This window comes from Acipenser ruthenus, chromosome 25, assembly GCF_902713425.1.
Source record: "Acipenser ruthenus chromosome 25, fAciRut3.2 maternal haplotype, whole genome shotgun sequence".
NCBI classification, from domain to species: domain Eukaryota; kingdom Metazoa; phylum Chordata; class Actinopteri; order Acipenseriformes; family Acipenseridae; genus Acipenser; species Acipenser ruthenus.
This window is the reverse complement of record NC_081213.1, coordinates 21,250,020-21,266,038: the sequence shown is the minus strand read 5'-3', so window position 1 is coordinate 21,266,038 and position 16,019 is coordinate 21,250,020. Positions and strand designations below refer to the sequence as shown.

The window sequence follows — 16,019 nt, the reverse complement described above, 5'->3', positions numbered from 1 at the left end:
CGGCACTTACGCCAAAATAAATATATAAACAAAACGGACTAAACAGTGAACAGACAAACGAACAAACACGGTGAGTGAAAACAACTATCAATTTACTTTATTTTACTTTACTTTCTCCTTCTCCTTCTCTCTCTCCCGTTCTCCACTCACGAACACCCGACCCCGAGTGAAAGAAACGTGCATCTATATATACTGTTGTGCTGGGATTCAATTACTAATTAATTATTCACTTGAATCCCAGCACGTGAATTAATTCTGTGCAACCCTGTGCTCACATATTATTACATACTTTAAATGCACGTGAAGTGATAGAGCAATCCCGTGCCTAAATATAATTATACAATTTTAACTCACACGTGAAACACAGACCCGTTTATATCCCGTGTACCAATGACTATACACCAACATTTACACACGCAACACGCAACACATAACACACAAATGCACACAGGGGCTGGGCACATTGCCACAAAGTGTTACTATTATTATTGTAACTTTACGTGTGGTTCAGGGGGCAGTAGCTGGGACTCCTTCCCCATTCTTTCCTGTTAATCTATCTGAGGCTCCTCCGCCATTCTTTACTGTCAATCTCTCTATTTAAACCTCAAGTCATGCCCTTGCTCACTGCCTTGCTTTTTTTGTTTGCGTGTCACTATTTTTGTCTTGATTATTTTCTAACGTCTAACTTATGACTTGTATCTTGCACTTTATTCATCTCTAAAAGGGTGTCGCTCACTGGCAGGGGCTCCCTTCTAAAAATCATTGCATTGGAAGGACACAGTTCTTTGGCTGGAGGAAATACATTTTCATGCAAGAAAGAAGTCCCTCCCACAGGACCCTGCCCAATTCTGGTTGCCATGATACCAAAATAAATGCCATGACAACCAGTACAACACAAAGACACAGCACTGGTGTTCTCTGCTTAATAGACAGCAAATAAAGAAACTGATTAAGAACACCAGAGTTGTGGTTTAGGTCTTGCGTTGTGTTTTGAGCACATTATTTATTCTTTATCTGCCCCTTCATATTTTACAAAGAATAAGTGGAAGTCCTAGTTGGCATTTTATTAACTTGCAAAGCAGCTTCCTGGCTGGCTGAATTGGTAGAGCATTGGACTCTGATTAGCAGTGTAGTTGGTTCAAGTCCTTCTTTTATTTTCAAATAGTGGGTAATTTCAAATATAGACAAGCAACTTGGAAGTGAGGTGGCAAAGTGGGCATACTTACTATAATACTGTGCTGTTCTTCTTGGAGGGCTGATTCCTTCCATTATTTTCAAACACTTGGCTGATGTCCTATACAGACAATGAAAAAGCAAAGCGTTCCATGGAAGTGAGGTGGCGCAGTGGGTTAATTCACTCGTATGCTGTGCTGTTATCCTTGGAGGAACTGGGTTCAAGTCCCACTGGTTCTGACCTTTATTTTCCAAGAATTGGAAATTGTCCTACATAGGCAATGAAAAAGCAAACTCTTCCTAGTATGCTGTACTGATCCACCTTGGTGGACGGGATTCAAATACCGTTGGTTTTTCTTTGTTTTCCCAAGACTTAGATAATGTCCTATGTAGACAATGAAAAGGAAAGCTGTCCATGGACGGGAGGTGGCACAGCGGGTTAGCTCCCTAGTATGCTGTACTGTTGCATCTTGGTGGACCAGGGTTCAAATCCCACTCATTCCATCCTTTATTTTCAAATATTTGGTTAATTTACCTTAAAAGGCATTGTGAAACAGAGCTTTCCTGTGGGAGCTTGTGGCGCAGTGGGTTTGTCCCACAGCCCACTCTCCCTGAAGACGGCAGTTCGAATCCAGCTCCCGGAGGTGAGTTCCTGAGGTGAGTAAAGATATTGGTTGCAAGTAACAGTGTCGGTTGTGTTTCCACAGATGTCAGAGGAGAAGACCTGTCCTGCGGAAGTAGGATAGGATAGAAGGGGGGGGGTCTGGCCCCCCCCGCCCGGGTGGAGAGCGAAAGCTGGCTGTGTTGCTGCGCGAGACAAGAGTAGCGTGACAAACAATACTTTTTGTCCACTTGTCTAACTCTTAAAAAGATCCTTCTAACTTTCACCCTTTTTTTAAGGTCTCATACTTTTACAAGGTTTAATTCTGTTTTTACTAATTATGACCATGTAAAAAAGTAGCTTGAATAGTTAGTTAGTTAGAAGGGTCTTTGAAATAAACGAAAATAAGTAATAAAGCAAAAAAAGATGCATGGACAAAAAGTATTGTTTGTCACGCTACTCTTGTCTCGCGCAGCAACACAGCCAGCTTTCGCTCTCCACCCGGGCGGGGGGGGCCAGACCCCCCCCCTTCTATCCTATCCTACTTCCGCAGGACAGGTCTTCTCCTCTGACATCTGTGGAAACACAACCGACACTGTTACTTGCAACCAATATCTTTACTCACCTCAGGAACTCACCTCCGGGAGCTGGATTCGAACTGCCGTCTTCAGGGAGAGTGGGCTGTGGGACAAACCCACTGCGCCACAAGCTCCCACAGGAAAGCTCTGTTTCACAATGCCTTTTAAGGTAAATTAACCAAATATTTGAAAATAAAGGATGGAATGAGTGGGATTTGAACCCTGGTCCACCAAGATGCAACAGTACAGCATACTAGGGAGCTAACCCGCTGTGCCACCTCCCGTCCATGGACAGCTTTCCTTTTCATTGTCTACATAGGACATTATCTAAGTCTTGGGAAAACAAAGAAAAACCAACGGTATTTGAATCCCGTCCACCAAGGTGGATCAGTACAGCATACTAGGAAGAGTTTGCTTTTTCATTGCCTATGTAGGACAATTTCCAATTCTTGGAAAATAAAGGTCAGAACCAGTGGGACTTGAACCCAGTTCCTCCAAGGATAACAGCACAGCATACGAGTGAATTAACCCACTGCGCCACCTCACTTCCATAGAACGCTTTGCTTTTTCATTGTCTGTATAGGACATTAGCCAAGTGTTTGAAAATGGAAGGAACCAGCAGGATTTGGATCCAGTCCTGCAAGAACAACAGCACAGTATTATAGTGAGTTTGCCACCTCACTTCCATGGAAGTGTTTGCTTTTTCATTGTCTATATAGGACATTATCCAGTTCTTTGAAAATAAAGAAAGGCACCACCAGGACTTGAATCCAGTCCTCCAAGAACACCACAGCATAGCAGTGAGTTTGCCCACTGCGCCATTTCACTTCCATGGAAGCACTTCCTTTTTCGACAACTATAAGGTAAAATTAACAAAGCCGTTGAAAATAAAGAAAGGAACTGGATTCCCACAAGAAGGACCAGCACAACACGCAAGTGAACTAGCCCACTGTACCACCTGGCTCCATATGCACCCAGTAGTCTTTTGTGTATGAGGCTTTGTGTGAGAATCGTGAATCTTATTGCACAGTTACAGATTCATGCCACTGAAAGGAAGACAGATTTTGAAGCCAAACCTATTGCACAGTAGGTCTATGAGGTAAATAATTCCACTTCTTGCAGGTTTGACTTTTTGCAAAGTTTCTTAGTGCTGAAACAGTAAACATTAGATGTTTTTCTTGCCATTCCATTATGAAGTAAACTGTCATACCCCCTACTACTGTACTCAATCTACTTTTAATTAATTATTACTGATGAAACAACATGAGTGACAATCCCTCCTAAATAGGTCAAGTTAGCACTGCTGTTTAGGTGTCAACATGCCTAAGCATTACCTGCAACCAAAGCAGAGAAATAACTTTGATTTATTGGCGTTGCGTGAGTGAAGTGAGCTGTATTAACACACTCCTTTTCTTTATGCAGAAGTGGACCTGGAAAGAGACAAAGTGGATTGAGAAAGGGGGTCTCAAGATTCGGGGAAGGGAAATGGAAGATTATCAAGGAAAGCTAACCCTGTAGAGGAAGGACAGTCATTATGATCAAGGACATGTGGAGGAAAATGGTTTAAAGCAGTATTTTGAAGTGTGTGTCATTGTTTATGTGTAAATACCCTTTTAGGGCTTGTTATTGTTACTGTTATTATTACTGTTCTTGTTATATTAAGCATATTTAAAGAAATACATGTGTTCATTGCTTTATATAGTTCTTAGTATTTGCTGAGAAAGGGTGTATCATGTGGTTTGTCTTACCAAACATATACAAACTATTAGAGAATAGTCAGTACATATTTAGCATTATTGTAGAATGACGCCACTGGTGGTTAGCATCTTGGACTCCTAAATCACTTGCCTGGTGGGCAAGCAGGAATATCCAAAGGTTTTATTCTTTAAACACGGGTGTCGACCTTCTATTCTTTTACACAGACAGAAGGGGAGGGGGAGAGGGGATAGGCATGATGTGGGAGGGGGAGACGGGAAAGGGGAGGGAGGGAGGGGTGAAAGGGGAGGTGGAGAGCAGAAGTATTCCTCCTGGAAGGACAGCTCCATGCACTGCACAGCCTCAGGGTGAAGCATGCAGGTTGCCAGCTGCTCGATACCATCCAGACTCAACAAACGCAGGCTCCTCTTGTAATCCTAAAAGAGAGGCAGAGGAAGAGACATGTCACAACTACACACTGGTCTACACCTGCATGTCTGTGTCTGTGTACTGTGTCTGTGTGTCTGTGCTGCAGCTAGTAACGGTTGCTTCCCAACCTTGGAGGGCGATCGGTTCAGTTTCACCACCGCCAGGTGAAACCCTGTCCTCTTTTCTAAGTCACAAAGCACTTCTCTCATTTTCCAAATCCTGAGGTTCTTCCTCCACTCAGCCCTTGCTGTGAAACCAGAATAGAAAGGGCCTAAACAGATGGCTGGTTATTCAAGGTCCAGAAAATTAAAGAACATTTTTGGGGGGATTTATTCAGGTGACTGTCAGCCACTGGGACTGACTTGAGAGCGATTTGAACTCAAGCTTGTTCATTATCATCAACAGCAGAACGAGATCAAATAGATCCGTGACTCTGTGTGGGACTCTCCAACTCATGTTAAGTCGCCGGTTTTAAAACTCGGACTGAAAAAAAAGAAAAAGTTGCTGGAATATGAGGACTGTGGATATCTTATAATGAGTTTTATTCACTGGTTTCATGGTGCAGATATAAATATTAATGTGGCATTAGTACAGGAGGCTAATAATCGAAGTTTTATTGTCAGAACTACACACTGGTCTACACCTGCATTTATGTGTCTGTGGTGCAGTTGATATTGTGTGTGTGTGTGTGTGTGTGTGTGTGTGTGTCTGTGTGTTGTATCTGTGTGTCTGTGCTGCAGTTGGTATTGTATATATTATTATTATTATTATTATTATTATTATTATTATTATTATTATTATTATTATTTAATTTAATTTAAATTTAAAATGATTTTGTTTTACTCTCCAGGGCAATTGTTTTGTAGTTGCACCAGGATTTTTAACACAGAATTTCATTTTTAGATTAAAAGAAAAAAACAAACATGTTACTAATTGTTTAGCTTTAAACAGATAATCTGCTATACAATTTCTGAAGACTGCATCACCTGCAGCTTTTACCCTTAATTTTAATTACAAAATACAGATACACAGTATTGCTGATTCAATTAGCCACAGTGTGATTTTATAATTCAGTGGCCAATCTTTAAAGCATAGGGATTCCAAAGACTTTCCACCACAATTCACATGAGTGCCTATAACAGCAGCCATGGCTTTATTCTGCATGCTGAGTATGCAAGCATTGTGACTGAGGCAATTTCCCACCATTAAATATAAGAAATGAATAACATACAATATAAACCATTCTTAGAGAAAGGGAATCTCAGAGTTTCTTTTTTATGCAGGGCTGTCAGTATAATATGGAAAGCTTTCCTTGGGGGAACACATTGATTCAAACAGTCAAAATCTGAAAACTATGAATAATGCAATCGTTTACATCAGCATAGTGGCATGACCATAATTAAATGAATAACAAGCTTTTCATTTTATGCACACTTGGTTATTGTTAATTTGTACCTGAAAGATGTGTTCTTTTGGGGCACAAAAATATAATGCATTTAATAATTAAGATTTTTTTTAAATTATTATTTATTTTTAATGTAGTTCAAAACACCCTTAACGAAATGTAGCATTGTAGTTCTGACAATGAAATGTAATTTTAATACCAAAATATACCATACATAATCATATTTACTGTATACAATTAGTATTTTTTATTATTATTTTTTTAATCAATTGCTTATCATTTTCTACCTGTTTTTCTACTCATTTGAAATTGGCAAATAAAATGTCCCCTCACTGCAGCCTGTCAGGAGGGCTGAGATCAGTGGATGACCTTCTTCATACACGCTGTCATACCAGTCTTCTCTTTTCACCCCCAGAACCAAGGCAACCTTACCCAGCCACTGAACCTTGGAGGCAAGTGACTAACCTAAAATAAGGTGCTTTGGATTTGTAGGGCACCTGGCCATTAGAGGCGAGCTACTGTATGCCAGTACTGTATTCCTGCTCAAGCTATCAGAGCGCAAAGGCCAATGCAATTCTCTACTCCTTACTGCCCCCAGACAAGATTGACAACCGGCAAGTTCATGCCAGCAATAGTACATTACTCATTTAATCATGGAGAAAGCATTGATGAAAAACTGAAAGATCCTATTTGACTATTTCCACATGTATATATATATCATGGTGGCCTAAAATTACTGGTACGACTAGGGGAAATTCTAAAACGACACAAAAATGTACAGAACCAATTTCTTTTGCACAGAGCCTATTGATCTATAGTCTGATCTGATCTTTACAGAAATCCTTGTTAACAATATGGGTTGTGAATAAGTCAGTTGTGCAAAATCTGTGAACTCGATGATAAAATACAAGAACACACTGTTTTAACATCCCTGAGAACAACAGACAACCAGGCAAGCTATGTCTTTTTGTGATTTACAACAGTCCCATGTGTTTATTTATAATTAGATGAAGATGTACGGGCAGATGTTTGGACAGACAGCAGATGCTGACGGATACTAGCATATATTGGAAGCATATTTGTAGATTATTTTGTAGACTGCCTCAGGAAGAAGTATGTGACCCTGGCCTATGTTACTACTGGAAGTGTTTTCAGCCTAGTTCCAGTAGGGGAACAAAGGGCTTTTTTGTAAGATTTCCCACTGCCATTTCACCATTGCATTGATTCACTGACATTTTATACATGTCACTAAGGGCAGAGAGTTGGGTGAAGTTCAGGAAAGAATCTGGAAAGGCTGGTATATAGTGCAAGACATCTTTCCCTGATGTTTTTATTATTCTGACTCAAATAAATTATGTTAAATCCATTAAAACAGATTTATGACATACAAAATGTGATTTTTTTTTCTCCTACTGTGAATAAGCAATCATGCTGACTTGTCAACTACAATTAAAGTTATAGAACACATTTAATATTGTTTCTTCAGTAAACCCACTGACACGACACATAATGTAATTACAGTTATATCAGGAAAGAAATGATAGCGTAAGATATTACAGTCAACATGGGCAGGAACAGTATCAAATAGATGATGCTTCTATTTGTGAAATTGTGATAGAATATATATATCATGTTTTCATTATTTTGGTCTATGGTATGTTTAGCAATTAAAATTAGGTGTGATGATATCAGTCTGTCTTTTATATAGAATTGTATTTTATCAAAGAATTTGAGTGTTTAATAGCAATAATACCAAAATGTTGACTGCTATGATAAAGTTGCCTTTAATCTAGAATGTGCAATGTTTTGCATAGAATTAAAAACTACTGTGATTAGTGTGGCTCATGAACAGAATGAATGATTCAAGCTGCTGCTCAATGATGCTCCTTCAGGCTTAAAAGCCAACTTCAAAAGCATCCAAAGAAAACAGACAGCCAGCTACTACAATGTACAGTATAATGATTGTAATATTATGGCACCTTATGGAATTGAATCATTTACGGGTTTAAGATGCTGTGGTTTAAATTCTACATATGTTGTGCTCAGCATACAAACTGCATCATTGTATGAAAGTGAAGGTATGATTTGTTTTTGTGTTCTGCTCACTTGCTGATCCACAGACTTTATCATCCTTGTATCACAGCCCCTGGGAGTTCTTCCTTTCCTTAGAATAAAACTCTTTGAGGCAGTCATTTTAACTCAGCTATACAAACATAAAATCCCCACACTGTCAAAGTGAATTATAATGGTTTTTATATAAGTATGCGATAATCCTTTAGCTGAATAGGGTTAATGAGAACTTAAACTGCTGTTGCAGTTTCGACTGACAAAGGAAAACTATAGAACAACATAAAAAAATGTATTCTTGTGAACAGTAATGTTTTTCAGTTGTGACCTGCTCAGTAAAATGAAACATGGTGCAATATATAATTCCAGTACTTTCTTTCACCTGGTGAATCTAATGGATTGATGAAGCTGCTGAAACCTAAAGGCAAGGGCCCAACCTGGGAATTCTCTGCCAGAACTCTTTGGACGCCTGACCAGTAATGGCTGCTGGAACAAAATGAGGTTCCTTCAATTCTCTGCTCTAACCCTGTGGGAGTGCAAGGGTGATAAAATGTTCCCTGTGTGTCCAACCAAGATTGTCTACTGAATCGAGTGGGATTCAAACATACAGCATACTTTCAATTAAGGGTTTTAATTGATTAATAAATAATCAATTAATCATACCTGTGGGCTGTGATCGATTAAAAAATAAATGATCAGTGCACGAAAAAATAATCTTAAGACCTTGGCAAAAGGGCAACTGGAAGGTATACCTGATATTTCACAACATCTCAGAATGAAGAAAAAAAGACTGCAATTCGCTTTCCTTTCACGGCAGTACTACAAGTTTACCATATCGTCTTAGTCACAAGTAAGCTGATTTTTTCCTTTGTATTCAACATATTTGTTTTAAACAGTATCAGAACATTAACTGCTACATTGTACTGTTTCCTCAGCTAACTAAACTAAACTGTACTCAATAAATTACATTTCTCTTCAGCTAACCGAAATCAAATAGCACTCAGTAAGTTACCTTTGCTAGTCTGAAACTTGATATCCTACAGTATTCTAGGCTGTAGATGTATTTTTAATCTTTTTTCATTTAGACATGGCATTTGGCTGAATGAAACACAAATGGGTAGTAGAACTCAAAAGAAAATGTCAGGTTACGTCACTCGTACTTATTTTTCAATACAATTGCATATCACTAATCGATCTCCTAGGTATCAAATCACATAAATATAATGAAAAGCATTTTATGGGTATACTGCTAACAGCATAGGCGTAGAATGATCTCTCTCAAACATAAATGTTTTTGTTATTAATTAATTCCAACTTCTTATCCTATCCCTGAATAAATAGTGACATTTCAATGCCTTTGGCACCAAAGCATATCATCATGTTATTGGAAAGTCTTTACAAAGATTAGTAAACTGCTACCACATTGAAAATATCCATGAATATTTACTTCCGCATGATTTCTTCTCATTATTCCACCCAAAGCATGTCAACTGTGAAAGAATTGCCCGGGATTTCCAATATAGTGTTTTTACAATACGCACAGCTTGCATGATAACATTCTAATATGTGTAAGTATAGTTGTATTTACTAAGTAACCACTGTGTAAATAGACATACATGAGAAACACTTAATGTAAAACGTTACCCTTTTGTCATGGTAATACTAAGCAAATTGACATGAAACAGAAATTGTGGTACAGATCACATTTCCCCCTCATTTTTTTTTTTTTATCATTCTCTGCTTTCACTTCTGCTCGTGGGAGGGTAGTCGAGACAGGAGATATTTTTATCACATCCAAAGTAATCCCTGACTTCATCATGTTGTCTTTGTGGACATATCAATTACAATTACAATCAAAATGCCGAACCCTCATTACCTGATTTTGTCATTGGATTTCCTATACTTATCGGTAACAAAGATAAAAGTATACTGACTCTGTCTTTTTGTTTTCTCTACCTGTTGTATTCCCCTTTTGCTGTGAGTGTTTGAAAACCTGAATTCTGACAAAGAATCCACAGATGACAAGCTCAATAACTAGGCCAATGAATAATCATGATTTTGAATGTCGTTGCATGTGCTCCAAGGGTGGGGCCACTGTTGTGGTAATTCACATGCGTGAAGCAGTAAGCCACAGTATTTAATGGAATAATAAGCACATAAGTCTGAACAACAAAGATGAACCAACATGTATTTACTTGTTTTTTGTTTAATGTTCCAAAAGAATAAATGCTTTGGATTGAAATGAAAGACACAGGTGTACAAGATAATTTTGGCCCATACTCCCAGCACCTGGTGACTCATTAAAATGCTGGCATGAGTCAGATGCCTTTGAGATACAGTAGGAAGGTCAAAATGTCTCCCTCCTACTGAAACATGCAGGCTACCAGGTAGGCAGCTAATCAATGATACACACAACAGCAATGACAATTAGGTACCACCCAATGGTTGATGACATACTCTAGCTAATTGATGGAAGCGGACTCCTTTCAGAAAACAAACTTTTCTGTTCAGAAAGGAAACTTTATAAACGTTAATTAAACAAAGTGATATATTAGCTTATGCTACCAATTACATATCATTGCATGAAGCTTTGGCCCATCCGTTTCTGCTATTTAATGCTAGCATGTGTTGGCTGTCAACAAGACCAACACCACTGTGCAGAAACAGAATTCATTACATGTCTGTAAGCGCTCATTGTGCCATAAAAATAGCCCCTTATTTAGCTTAATTCGTAATATCGTGGCCACTGTGATGTAATCTACCAGATGTGACCGCTTTCTGTGATTCTACAAGTTCATAACCCATTGATAGATATTTTCCACATGGTAGGATATGTCCCAAATTAAAAACAGCACTATAGCAGAGATTGCACCACTGGCACGTTTGGAGTAGGTATATCCATTGAGCTGTATACAGTTCATTTCTCAAATAGAATAGGATCTCTACTTTTCCTTAAATTGGTTTGAGAATGTTACAGCTATTAGTACTGTACAATGGCTTTCCTGTGATTAAACCATTAAGGAAGCTACTGCATGACCATTGGCAGAGATTACTATAACCGCACTGTATCAAACTGATTAAATTGAATGCTTTTGCGCTGCCTGTTCCCTAGATTTATCTAATCAGTCTGTGTATTTATTTATTTATTTATTTTTGTCTGGGGACTGCAAGGAACATATTTCTACAGTCAGGGATATAAATCATAAAAACACATGGTACAAGTCCATACATGTATGCCTTACAGCAGTTTATTTAGGTTCATGCATTCCACTGGTTGACACAGGTAAAGCAAATTATTCAAATCAGTGAGTCATAAAATATGTACCAGTGCAAATCTGTAACAGCATTTTAAAAGCTAACAGACCAACTGTAAACTGTGCACAGTACAATTGCAATTACTTTCTAAATAATGTAATATATATATATATATATATATATATATATATATATATATATATATATATATATATATATATGATCATCAGATTGAAATGTTCTGTTTTTATATAATTGCTGGATTTTTATTTTATTTTTTAAAATATTATTACATTGAATAAAATAGCACATTTGCTTTATTACTGTCATATGTATTTCCATTGAAATCAATGTGCTAATGACTGTTCTTAGCAATGTAGCAAGCGCTTTACTTTCTAAAATGGCTGTTGGATGCACTCTGACTGAGCCTGTGGGTGTTGTATTAAGCATAAAATCCCATTTGTAGATTGTACCATATGAGATAAGAGAATAATAACACCTGGAACTATTTTAAAATGTCTAATCGTAAGATGTCTTTATAACATTGCCACCATTTCCTTTGCTCATATCCACACATGGATACATATTTTTTGGTAGCAAGTGAACAAGGGAATCATTTTTCTCCATTCTCAATTCACAAACCTCCATTTAAGGAAATCATAATAAAGACCTTGCTCATAATGTATTATTTTCTGATTATGGATTCATAGATTATGATTATGATGATGATTATTACTATCATTCCTGACTGGAGTCCCACAACGTTTTATTTATTTTAACCTAAAAATCTATATTTACTGTCAGTTAGAATAGCATGAATGAATGAATTAGAAACAGTCCTATATTGTACAAAGCTTGCATAAATTAGTAACATTTCAGGAATATATAGCTTCCAGCACCTTTAACAACATATGCTAGAAGACAGTCCCTCTAACTTAATTATATTGCTTACCAGTGCATAACGGACATGAAACAGGATCAGAAATGTAAGATGCCTTACTTGAGGTTTTTTTTTTTTTTTTTGGTTGTCACATCATGATATAGCTAACAGACCTGTGTGCAGTTGATGGGGAAAAAGCGTTTAATGACAAAAGGGAAGATTTTTTTTAATTTATCTTAGCAGTGTTCTTTACATAAATTATCAGAATATATATTTTATTAATACATGTTTTATAGATATGTATTATTGATATTCCTAAACTGTAGAATTCATATTAAAAAATACTAATACTAAAAATAATGGTAACATCATTTAAATAATTCCTCTGCACAACTTTGTTAAAATGAGCTTAAAAATGATGTTATGGAATATGTGCTATAAAACATGTAACTCAACCATTATAAGAAACCTTAATTAGTTTATAGGAGTCTGTGTGGTCCAATGGTTAAATAAATGGGCTTGTAACCAGGAGGTCCCTGCTTCAAATCCCACCTTAGCCACTGACTAATTGTGTGACCCTGAGCAAGTCACATAACCTCCTCGTGCTCCGTTTTTTGGGTGAGATGTTGTTGTAAGTGACTCTGCAACTGATGCATAGTTCACACACCCTAGTCACGTATCTTGTAAAGCACTTTGTGATGGTGGTCCACTATAAAAGGTGCTATATAAAAGTAAAGATGATTATTATTATAGTAATTGTCAACACCTTTAATAACATGTCTATAGCTGTCCTATGGTCAATAGAAACACCCTGGTATTAACTTTTCATCTGTTCAACACAATCTACCTGATCATTGTCCAACATAAAGACTCAAAAGGTTGACTTTATCACAATGTGAGCTGTATGGGAATTTGAAGTTATCGCTTCTACTCCAGCACATCTTAGGCGAGGTGTACAGTATGTAGTTGAGGATTCAACTTGTAATGGCAATTCTTTAGTACAAGTTATCGAAAGAAAATAAGAAGCTGGAAGTATACAGTATGAGTTTGACACATTTTATCCATATAATGTATAGTTACAGCTCATTTTAATGTGCAGTCATTACCATCGCATACAACCAATGTGATATCAATAACATTTCTATTAAATGGACATTACATCCCCTACTGGTGATGATGTGTACGTCATCAGCAATCAGAAAGCTAGTGGGGCACTGCTTGTCCAATTGTTCTGAAACTTGCATAGGACATTCTATAGCACATCTTATTGATTTTTATCATAACCTGGGGGTACATAGAGGCTGTCTGTCTACTCATTTCAGAACAGTAATAGTAACTCCTGACTACCTGCCTTTTGTAGTTTTGCAATATTTGTGTTGCATAAAATATTCATAAGCCTGGGAGCAGTGTACCCTTTATAAATTAAATGCACAACAGCAGATTGCGTCTCATACAGCACTCACATAATTTCATGGACTTTCTGGAACACAGCATGCTCATGGGACATTCCACTGTTTCTCTATGATACAAAATAACGAAAGGTCTATTATATTTTGTATTGATATACTGCACATGTTCTATATAATGCAGCTGCCTTCTGTTCTGACTGCAAGAACCAATCAACCCCAAATAAAAACCAGAAGGCATTATTCTTGCTGGTGATGTAGACCAGGCAGCATTTAAACAGATGATATTATATTAATTGATCTCAATGTAAATATTTTAGACATAAGTACATGTATACAGTACAAATGAGCGTTGTCGCGGTAGCATAAAAAATAAACACATTTATAAATAAAATAAATGTATACCCAGTTTATAAATCACATTGATTGTTATAGATTGACCATACATCCATCTACAGGATACAGTCAATATATATAAGAAGTCAGATTTTCTCATACAATGCTGTAAGATAAGCTCATATACAGCGCCAAATGAAATTGACCACATTTACATATCCATACTTAAGTAGCAGTTGGAATGGGTGGCTATCTAAACAATGCCTTACAATGTAAAATATATGACAAAAGGAAAATTAAATTAGCTATGAAAAACCTTTCCCAAATCTCCCAGAGGCAATGAACTCAATTAAGTACATTTCTTTAATTCCCAGGTGCTCGTATAAGGCTGGAAGATTTCTATGAATTTGGCATCACATGTTGTTGTTCAATATCATCAAGGTCTGGAAGTGTGTTTTGCTGGTGAATACTTTATTATTATCAATAACATGAAAGAAAACTTATTAGAAAGCAATTCGATTTTAAATCATGTTATTACACAGCATATGTCAACATAGCAAAATGAAAACAAGACCATGTCCGGTCTTTTTTGAAGACCATGGCTTCAAAAAAATATGAACTATAAAAAGATGCATCTAGCTGTGAGAAATCAAAGTGCAAACTAAGCCTTGACCAGCTGCTCAGGTATCTATTATTTAAATGGAGCATTGTCAGTCATCCAGATACCAATAGAAGGTTATTATCACTGAGATCTACAGCAAGACACAACTTGTAACTTTCCAGATCATAGGTTGTTTTTGCTTTCCATTTCATTTACACATGTGGCATCCAGCAAGGAGGTTCAATCTTACTATATAATAGAATGCATTTGGTGTCTCAGCTGTCGCTGAGCTGGTGACTAGCAAGAGCTGTCAAATGGAACAACAGGTACACAACAAATCTATACACAACAGGTACTGTATATGAAGCTCAGGTTTACATCAAAAAAATCCCTTGAGGAGCGTAATCTACAATCAGTTGGCTTTAGAATTTTAAAGTATCTTGGGACTTTAAATTGATTATTTGAACCAGCTACCAACACTTAAATGGGTATTAGATCTCTTCAACCAGCACGACCATTAGAAAGCCAGAAAAAACTACTAGCTCTGACCCCAAAACAAACAATAAATAAATAGCTACATAAATAAAACCCATTGAGAAAAATGAACACTGCCACAACTATAAGGCACCTGAAACTGACCATTTGGTGAATTAGAAAAAAAAAAAAAAACTACTCGATCAATATGAAAGAAGCAAACCAATAGATAATATAATAAATATATACCAACATTCTAGCATATATTACAATCGGTTTGAAGTGGGAGCAATCGTAATGAGGGAGACGCTTAAATAATAATTGAACTGAAATGGTTTCCTAGGGCAAAGCCGCGACAGATGTGCGATTCTACACCTTTCCTGTCAGTTGAATACTGCGCCGCTGTTTTGGGGTGTGTTAATCATCTCAGTCGTGAAGTCTTTTTCTCCGGAGGAATTTTTCAGGGTTTGCCTGGTTGCCATGGATTCTGTGAAGCTCTCGATGCTGGTCACGAATGGTATCCTTCCTCTTAACGCCTTTGTAGTGGGAAACTGATTTTTTTTTTTTGCACTGGTGTGACTGCATTTAGGGAGAGATACATTCATGTGTCATTGCTCCTCCTGGCCAATTGCATGCATTTTTTTCGTACTTTACTAGTTTCCTGCTGTTAGGGAGTACAGAACTGTCAAGCCCTATTTCATTTTCAGCTGCTGCGGTGGAATTAACGTGTGCTAAAGGTAAGTATTACATCTATTTTGCTTTTGCAGATTTTTTGGGGGGCTAAAATGATTAAATACAATACATTTAAACGTACTTTAGTATTTGCATATATATATATATATATATATATATATATATATATATATATATATATATATATATATATATATATATATATATATATATATATTGCTGATTATGGTGATGTGTTAGGAAAAAAAAAGTTGACGGTTGTAAATTGACCTGTTATGTGTCTAGGTAGTCGTTTTGTTTTCATTATATTTGTAAGCAATTAAAATACCAAGGAGTGGAATGTAGAGTTTTTAAAATAAAAAAAAAATAATAATAATGTGCAAATGTTCTGGGTTGAACACGGTTATGCTGGGGACCATTGTATCC

At 37.0% G+C, this 16,019-nt stretch overlaps 1 protein-coding gene across 14 annotated transcripts in view; it reads left to right on the top strand.

Annotated features, from left to right (window-relative positions):
• Positions 1-15,317: 15,317 nt before the first annotated feature.
• LOC131701508 (neural cell adhesion molecule L1-like protein) overlaps positions 15,318-16,019 on the top strand; it is a 69,472-nt gene continuing 68,770 nt past the window's right edge. For 10 of the 14 annotated variants that reach the window (XM_058999758.1, XM_058999755.1, XM_058999768.1 and 7 more), the window contains exon 1: positions 15,320-15,637. The gene's annotated coding sequence lies outside the window, so the exon portion shown is untranslated. Of the gene's footprint in view, positions 15,638-16,019 lie in introns of all 14 variants that reach the window. The other 4 variants (XM_058999764.1, XM_058999760.1, XM_058999752.1 and 1 more) reach the window with 2 other exon arrangements.